The sequence below is a fragment of the Vipera ursinii genome, assembly GCF_947247035.1.
Source record: "Vipera ursinii genome assembly, chromosome: 2".
Classification (NCBI taxonomy): Eukaryota; Metazoa; Chordata; class Lepidosauria; order Squamata; family Viperidae; genus Vipera; species Vipera ursinii.
In genome coordinates this window covers 31,131,281-31,140,784 of record NC_139513.1, presented here as the reverse complement: position 1 = coordinate 31,140,784, position 9,504 = coordinate 31,131,281, and positions in this window count along the sequence as shown.

The following is a 9,504-nucleotide window of genomic DNA, read 5'->3' as shown; positions in this document are numbered from 1 at the left end:
ACTTTAATTAGTGAAAGTACTGCAGAAAGGGCTGACTACATTAATCAGCTATTTGGTGTGTATCAATGAGTAATCAAAGACTTTAGACTTTATATTTGTCTATAATTAGAAATAACCCCCACAGAAATGATGAAGCAGTATATTTTAAATAATCTTCACACAGCTTTTGATTCAAGCTATATATTAGGATCAGTTTGAGGTCTATAAAATAATTTCTATTCATTCTAATCTAACATCATAGACCAAGGATAATTATAAATGTCCAATGTAGGGAAATGTTGATCATTCATCCAACAGGTGAAAAGTTTATTGAGCTGACCTTCTTTAGAAGGGTCCTTCTTTCAAATGAATATGTTTGCTGATGTTTCAGTTCATATTCAGCTTATGATCTAAGATATATTTATTCATGTAGGAAGTTTTGTTTGCACATTTGCACTGTTCTTATTCACACTGGTGAATAAGGAAAGAGTGATTTTTGAAAGAAAAGTTTGCTTTGTTTAGCCATGCCAATCCCAGTGCCAAAAAATTCCAGAAACCTGTGATGGTAGGTATGGATTTTATTGTGCTCAAATCTATTTTATTTATTTATTTATTTTATTAAACTTATATAACCGCCCTTTTCCCGTAGGACTCAGGGCGGTTCACAAGGTTTTTTTAAAAAACAATGCAACAAATTACAAAAATTAAAAACAATTAAAATGATTACACTAACCTTGAAATAAAAACCCAATTACAATTAAAAATACAATTAAAACCCCAGTTAATACTCTCAGTCTAGGCCAGAAAGCTCGAAGAGCCAGGTCTTCAGGTCCCGGCGGAATGAGCGAAGGTCAGGGGCAGTCCTAAGCTCTACAGGCAGCTGGTTCCAAAGGGCTGGTGCACCCACAGAGAAGGCCCTCCCCCTGGGTATTGTCTGCCGGCAATCTCTTACTGGTGGTACCCTGAGGAGACCCTCCCTGTGGGAGCGCACAGGACGAAGGGAGCTTGATGCCGGCAGCAGGTGTTCCCTCAAATATTTATTTATTTATTTATTTATTTATTTATTTATTTTAATTCCATTTATATCCCGCCCTTCTCCGAAGACTCAGGGCGGCTTACAAGCTTAGCAGTAGCCTTCATTCTATGTATATGCCTGCTTATTAGGGCTTTCATACACCCCCCAAGCGGCATTATTACAAAGTCAGCTTAATTGCCCCCATTTAGGGCTTTATAGGTCATCACCAGCACCTTGAATCTCACCCGGAGGGCAACCGGAAGCCAATGCAGCTCGCGGAGTAGAGGTGTTACATGGGAGTATTGGGAAACCCCCATCACAACCCGTGCGGCTGCATTCTATACCTTTCTTAGATTCTTCATAATTTCTTATAAAGGAATATTCAAAATGTTTTTCTGACTCCCTTTTTTCCTTTGTTCTGCTTTGAAGCATAGAGTCCCAAAGCCCTGAAATACTTAGACTTTCTTTCATATATCTAAGGAAACCAGGGGACCATCTCACTCCATTCAAAAAGGAGTAAAAATGGAAAGACCAGGCATAAAATTATTCATTAGCGTAATACTTTATCTGCGTCAAATACCCTGGTAGAGTCATATAGCTTAGAAGAGTATCACAGAACAGACAATTATTCCAAAGCTGATAAGAGCTGAAATAATAATAATAATAATAAAATGCCAGTAGACTACGTTTTGTTGGGAAAGATACACTGGCCTCATTTTGATGTCATATTAAGTTGTTTCTTGCTGTTACAGGCACAAATCCTCAGGCTCGTGTTCTTTTCCTCCCTTTTCCAGAGCTGCTGGAACAAATATTTTGAGTTTTCATTTATATTTTTAATAAACCAGTTCATTTTGGGGTTTAACTTTCTATTACCTTTTTTCTTTAAGAAGCAATAGGACTGTAAACACTATTCGATAAAGTATGGATTTCCCCCCCAAAAAAATATTTTGTGGGACCGTATTGACTGTGCAAAGTTAGTTGTGAGCACAGCCAAATTCCTACTATAATAGCAGAAGGCTATAGTGGTTGATATATATTTCAGCAATAATGATTACCATCTTGTTCATGCCATGTTAGCTATAACAAATCCACAAAATGTCATGAATAGCTCAAGGCTTAGTGACATAAATTAAAGTTACTTGTTGTGCGGTTTGAAGCACACATGGATTACTATCACAGATAGAAATATTTCTATCCACACAGTATTATGACCTGGTTCAGATCTCTGTGTTGAATATCATAACTTCCAAGCAGTCAATGGAGGCACAGTAAAGAACTCCCATCTGAATTGAAGATATGCAAAGGGAATTCAAAAGACTTCTGGAATGTCAAATGATCTATTTTTATCCTCCTTTCATGTCTTTAGTGGTATACTAATATTTTGTTTTTTATACATACTATTTACTGCTGGCTATTTGTCATAACAATACTAAATCATTTCTGCTCCCCCATGTAACAACCACCATCAACATACCTCCAGCATTCTGCATGCTTATGGGTGAAGACCAAAAAAAGTGAAAGACCAGCCTACTGTTAATGATGTCTGTATCAGGACTACTATATTTATTTTCTGTTTTCCTCCTTCATTCCTCTTCGCAGTATTTTGAAGTTAGAATATTACATTCCAAAGGTCAAGCAGTGCTTAAAAAACAAAGTCCCACGATGCCAAATAATTGTAGCTTAAAGGTGGGGGAATGGGAAGGGAAGACCTGCAAGTTGATGAAAACACATTCAGGGAATGTTGTGCATGTTGACAAATTGAAGTATATTGTTTGCACGTGTTTACATGGAAGTCATGTTTGTTCGTAGGTGCCAACCAATGTATAGCACAGTGATGGCAAACCTTTTAGAGACTGAGTGCCCAAACTGCAATCCAAAACCTGCTTATTTATCACCAAGTGCCAACATGGCAACTCATACATTAACATCTTTTGTCTTAAAAGAAAAATACAATAACAAAGGTTTCAATGATACAAACAACTTTTTACTGAAAGGTTAAAGTTTCCCTTTGGCATACTTTTGAACAATTAATGTGATTTTTGCTGTTGTATGCATGCTGATAATTTGTCTAACCTTGGCTTATACTTTGTAAGTTTGAGAGCAACACATGGAGCACTCAGGTCATCTGTTAGTCTGTTTCTGGTGTCAGATTTGATATAAGTCAAAGCTGAAAACAGCACACTTTTTCCTGCAAAAACCTAGCCAAAGAACAAGGCACATGTGCCCACAGAGAGGGCTCCAAGTGCCCCCTCTGGCATGCGTGCCATAGGTTCGCCATCACTGGTTTTGCATACTGATTGTATTCTCTTCTTTGCAAGAGAATATTTACAGCTCAGGATTGAGCTATCTATCTGCCTAGTCCCTGGTGTTCTCTGAACCTGGTTATTTTCTTATAGGTGTCTCATTATCCAACTAGATAACATCATCTCTTCCCTAGTTGGGCAATGAAATGTCTATAAGAAAACAACCAAGCTCAGACAACAGAAAGAACCCCACACAATTTTCTTTCTTGTTTGTTTGCACTCTCATACCAGATAACTATGGATGTTAATTTGTCTTGCCCATATACAGAGATGTAAATATCAGTATGGAAATATCTAACATATGGAGGCAACTTACTCATGACAAGTTCCAGCAAGAAAAAAAATCAGTCATATAGTGTCTTCTAGTGGCCGGTAGCCGATACCGTATAATCATTGTACAGCATGTTGTATGAACCCAATTTATTGAATGGCTTAGTATGTTTTAGTAAGCCAAGTATGTCCTACTCCATAAACCATAAAATATAGGTTCTTACGATGTATGAACCCAGCAGTAATCTTTGATTTTATTCCAAGTGAAGCTCCATGCATATTCAATACATTACATTCCCTTTGTAATTCAATAGTCTCTGCAAACATTCTTAGATTGGCCTCATTGATTCAAATAATATGTTTGTTGATCAAAATGAAATTTAATTTTGCTGCATAATACATGTTTCTTGTGCAACTGAAATTAATTTCACTGCAGTTATTTGTCGATCAATTGTCTGTTTTTCTATTTCCTCTCAGTGCAACTTAAAAGAAGAGATTTTTTTCAAGAAAGCAGTGGAGAGGAAAGGATTAAATTTGCCCTTCCTGCTGGCTGTGATCCTATTTATTTTCAGCCTTTTCCCTCGAGCGCCTATAACTTGCATGATATCAATACCCCATTCCTGCATCTTAAATGCAGAGATGCATGTAAAATGACATTTAGCTTGGTCTGTATTTCACTCCGTTTGTCTGTCTGAGAAAAATAGGATAGGCAGCTCTTCTCTTAATGATTGCACAACTATTCTAAATTTAAGACACTGCAAACGGACACTTAAGGTACACAATCAACATTAGTCCATATCTTAGCTACCCCTCTCTGCCTGAAATCACACAGTTTACTTTTAAAAGCTCTATTATTTCTTAAGGTTGCAGAGAAATTCATTTTGCTAAGCTAAGCCTTCTGTTTTCTTCATTTCAGTTGTTCCTTTCTTGCTGGCGTGTCAGTTTGTATAAGGCTGCCTTGGAGAAGCTGATCCAGCCAAGCAAACAACTGTTTTTTGCTTCACTGCATTTCTGCAGCCATCAAGGAAAAATATATGCCAGATCTAAGAGAAGGATCCAGATAACAGGAAAGCCACCCTGCTTCTTAGGACCTCATCCGTTAAATTAGTACTCTGGGTTTAATTTGCAACTTAGAAGTTACTTCAAATGGTGTGCTAAATTAGAGGGGAAATATTTTAAATGAAGAGGGTTGAGATGTCATTTGGTTTGGGCACTATGGGCCAGGTAAGATATTTTCAAAGCATTTCAGGGAATCAGTTCTCATGGAGATGAATGCTTCTGTCTGAGAAGAAGCCTCTTAGAACTCATCACTGCAAGAGAGTGGTTTGGAAATGATGAATGGAATGGAATGGAATGGAATAGAATAGAATAGAATAGAATAGAATAGAATAGAATAGAATAGAATAGAATAGAATAGAATAGAATAGAATAGAATAGAATAGAATAGAATAGAATAGAATAGAATAGAATAGAATAGAATAGAAATCTTTATTGGCCAAGTGTGGTTGGACACACAAGGAATTTGTGTCTGGTGCATAAGCTCTCAGTGTACATACAAGTAATAGTGATAATCATGATCATAAACAACATGAAATACATGCATCTAAATTGTAAAATACAACACTTCATCATCAATCGTAAGATGCACTATTTAGTGATAGTCATAGAATACAGGGACGCGGTGGCTCAGTGGATTAGGATGCTGAGCTTGTTGATCAGAAGGTCGGCAGTTTGGCGGGGCGAATCCGTAGTGCCACTTAACAGATTGAGCGCCTGTTCCTCGTCCCAGCTTCTGCCAACCTAGCAGTTCGAAAGCACGTAAAAACGCAAGTAGAAAAATAGGGACCACTACGGTGGGAAGGTAACAGCGTTCCATGCGCCTTTGGCATCTAGTCATGCCGGCCACATGACCACGGAGACGTCCTCGGACAAGCGCTGGCTCTTCAGCTTTGAAATGGAGATGAGCACTGGCCCCTAGAGTCGGAAATGACTAGCACGCATGTGCGGGGGAACCTTTACCTTTACCTTTTTATAGAATACTAGCTAAGCAAACAACATAAATCATACTAGGATACTAAAAACAATATAAATTGTAGGATACAAGCAACAAAGTTATAATCATAAGCAGATGATAGGTAAGAAAGATGAGTATCATAGTAATACAGCTTTACTAAGTAGTTTGACAGTGTTGTAGGAATTAGTTGTTAAGCAGAGTGACGTCATGGGGGGAAAAAACCCCTGTCCTTGTGTCTAGTTTTTGGTTTGCAATGCCCTACATCATCGTCTTGAGGGAAGAAGTTGAAATAGTTTATGTCCAGGGTGTGAGGGGTCTGTTGAGAAATCAAAAGTTTGACATAAGAAGTGTGCACTTTTATTTATCATATTTAATGTATGATGAGAAACTTGACAAGGAGAAGTAAACATGTGACTATATAGACAACTTCTACAGGAGTATAGCAGTGGCCTCATAACTGGATGTCCAATTCAGCTTTCCAGGCAATCATCTCTGGCATTGCTTCAAGTAGATCTTGCACAATATGTTTAATGGTTTGCATATCAGCAAACCATTAACAAGGTTAATGGTAACAAGGAGAATGTTTTTACCTTCCTCTCTAGATATAGGGCAGAGGCATTTTTCCCCCTGCCATGTCTAATTCTCATTCCCCCTGCCATGTCTAATTCTCATTTCCTCCAGACAGAGCGAGGGAGATTAAAACCACATAGTTTGGTAGAGGGATCACTAATGGCCAAGCATGCATTTTAAAAGAATGTGAAAGTCTGAAAATATTAAACCAACTCTCACAATCAAATTAATGTATATTTGATTTTCTCATCCAGAAAATATTATCTTAAATGTTATTTCCACTGTATCTCCACAGTACAATGATTCACTCATTATTTTTTCTTTTACTCGTTACTTTTTTAAATAAATAAATAAGGTCCAATAATTTTGAATGTTTTGTTATTGTTGAATAATCCACATATTATGGATATAGACTTTAAAATAGTTTTCCTATGTTTAGACAAAATGGGGGTCTCCAGTTCTTTCTTATATTCGTTTTCTAAAATTGGCATGTGGTGAATTTATTCTGTGCCTAATTCCATGGAGTGCACCAGCTGCACCCATTCCTAGATTAGAAGACCCTCTAGTTGTCACTCATACTCTAGTCAGCTCAGACTATTGCAATACCCTCTATAGAAACTGCCCTTGGATCTCGCAGAAGCATCCCGTGGTCCAGGATGAATGCAATAGTATGGGACGTATTGGGACTGCCCAGTATGCTTATATAACACCACAGTTTCATGAGCTACAATGGTTGGCAGTTTGATTCCTTGGGATTCAAGGTGTTGGTTGTCATCTTTAAAGCACTGCATAACATAGGATCTGGCTAGTTGAAGGACTGCCTGTGGTATCTCCCTGGCTGGCTCATACAGATAGGGCAGGTGTGCTTTAATTGTTCCCATTAAACAGTGCATCTTTTGGAACCCAGGAAGCATCCTTCTGTGTGGTGGTTCCTGCCCTCTGGCTTTAGGTCCTCCTCAGAGACCAGTGTTGCTCCCATCTTGAGGATGTTCAAGAAGGTCTTAAAAACCTGGCTGTTCTCTCAGGCCTTGGATGAGGTCTTTGAGGAGTCTTGTAGATTTTGGCTAGAGAGATTGAGTTTGCTCAGTTGCATAGGATGTATAAGTAGTTCTTGACTTACAACCATTTGTCTAGTGACTGTTTATAGTTACAACAGCACTGAAAAAAGAGCCTTATGACCATTTTTCATACTTATGACCATTGCAGCATCCCCATGGTCATGTGATCAAAATTCAGATGCTCAGCAACAGTTGCAGTGTCCTGGGGTCATGTCACCACCTTTTGCCACCTTCTGACAAGCAGAGTCAATGGGGAAGCCAGATTCACTTGACAACTGCGGCAAGAAAGATCTCGAAATGAGGCAAAACTCACTCAACAATTGTCTTGCTAAGCAATGGAAACTTTGGGCTCAGTTGCGGTTGTAAATTGAGGATTACCTATACTTGCTCTTTTGTGTTGTTTTCTTGATTGTATTTATTTGATGTAAGCTTTCCAGATTCATTTTAGTGTGGGCAGCTTCTAAATCTCATAAATTAACAAATAATGGGTGGGGTGGGATGGGGTGTTGTTTTGATAGGCTCGTTATTAATGGGCTAGTAGTACAAATGTAGCTGATTTGGCTGCCTGGATACTCAGCTGCTGGATACTCGTTCCTGTCAGTCATTCTGAGCCCCAGTTCACACATTATTCTTGATTAACATGATATGTGAACCTGCTCTAATGGCTTAATATAGGGCAGTCATTTGGCTGAGAACACAGTGCTTGGGACAGTGGTGCAGAGAGGATGGATGGCATTAGGTATATGGGTGGATGGAGTTAGTTGGTCTCTACCATTTTCACTCCTCAGTCAGTCTAAAGGAGTTTGAAACACACACACTATTGTCTTCATTGTTTCAGGCTGGAAATATATATTTTAAAAAATGCTGTGATTTCCCTGAACCAATCAATCAACCAATTTATTCATTGATTGATTCCTATGCCATTAAATCGGCATCAACTCTTAACCAATAGGAAAGCAAAAGATAATCTGTTCCCCACTTCTGAGGCCCTGGGCAAACACAGATCCTCTGAATGTAAAAAAAGGAAGTAAATTGCTACCCTTATTCTGTTCCGTTTCTTCCCAAACACCCATGTTGCTATGATGAGAAGCTACTTGAGACATGGAGGTTACAGACAAGGAATAAATTTGCCATAAGCATTGTGCTGAAGATAAAAGTATAGGAAGACACATGATATCTTACTGCCAGTTTTGCAAACCAGTTGCTTTTTTTCCAGATAAATTGATTGCAAGGGCAGCTGGCTATAAGGGAAATAAGCAGAAGCTTATTGGATCCGATGCTTGGATGAAAATGACAAAAGCACCATTGCCTTGTCACAATACACACTCCTCCCCTTTCTACTGGTGACATCATTACATGTAAATGAAAGGGGTGGAGCTTGCATCTCTATGCAAGGCTGCTTTCATAATTTCATTCCCTTGAATGATATTTCTGGAGATGTCCTTAAACAATTCAGACAAGCTTCAAAAATTCCACTAGAAAAGACCTCCAGGTTTGACCTAGTTTACTTTGATCTCTGCTTTCTTGTACAATTACCCAAGGAAAGTGAATGGAAGTGAAACTGGCAAAAAATTTTCTTCTCTTTGGCAGGGAAAGAATGTAAAGTGTTACGTTGTGTAAGTATGGTTGGGAGTGGAGAGTGCTTGCCTTCCCAGAAATAGGGAGAGGGAATCTTTTGATCAAGAGCATCCTGTCATACAGCATCACAGTCTGGTTTGGAAGCATCACTGCTTCAGACAGGAAGGCGATGCAGAGAGTGGTGAGGATGGCCGAAAAGATCATTGGCAGTTCTGTCCCCTCCATCCAGGACATAGCACAGAAGCGTTGCTTGAACAGGGTCCGTAAGATTATCTGGTCGTAAACATCCTCTTTACGACCTGTTTTCCTTGTTACCTTTGTGGTATCCCTAGCAGAACATCCAGATTTAGCCATAGTTTCATTCCATACACCATGAACCTTGTGAACTCTCAAGCTTCCTCCTTCCGTTATATATTTAAGATGGACAGTATTTAATATTTAATATTTTATTGTTATGTATATGTAGGGGTTTGGGTCTATACAGATGTTGTATATAGTGTGTTTTAGGTGTGTGTCATGTATGTGTTTCACTTTGAGAACGGGCAACTAAATTTCATTTTTGATGTGTGCCGTTGTGCCCACAGTAAAAAAAAAGACTTATCTTATCTTATCTTATCTTATCTTATCTTATCTTATCTTATCTTATCTTATCTTATCTTATCTTATCTTATCTTACCTTACCTTACCTTACCTTACCTTACCTTACCTTACCTTACC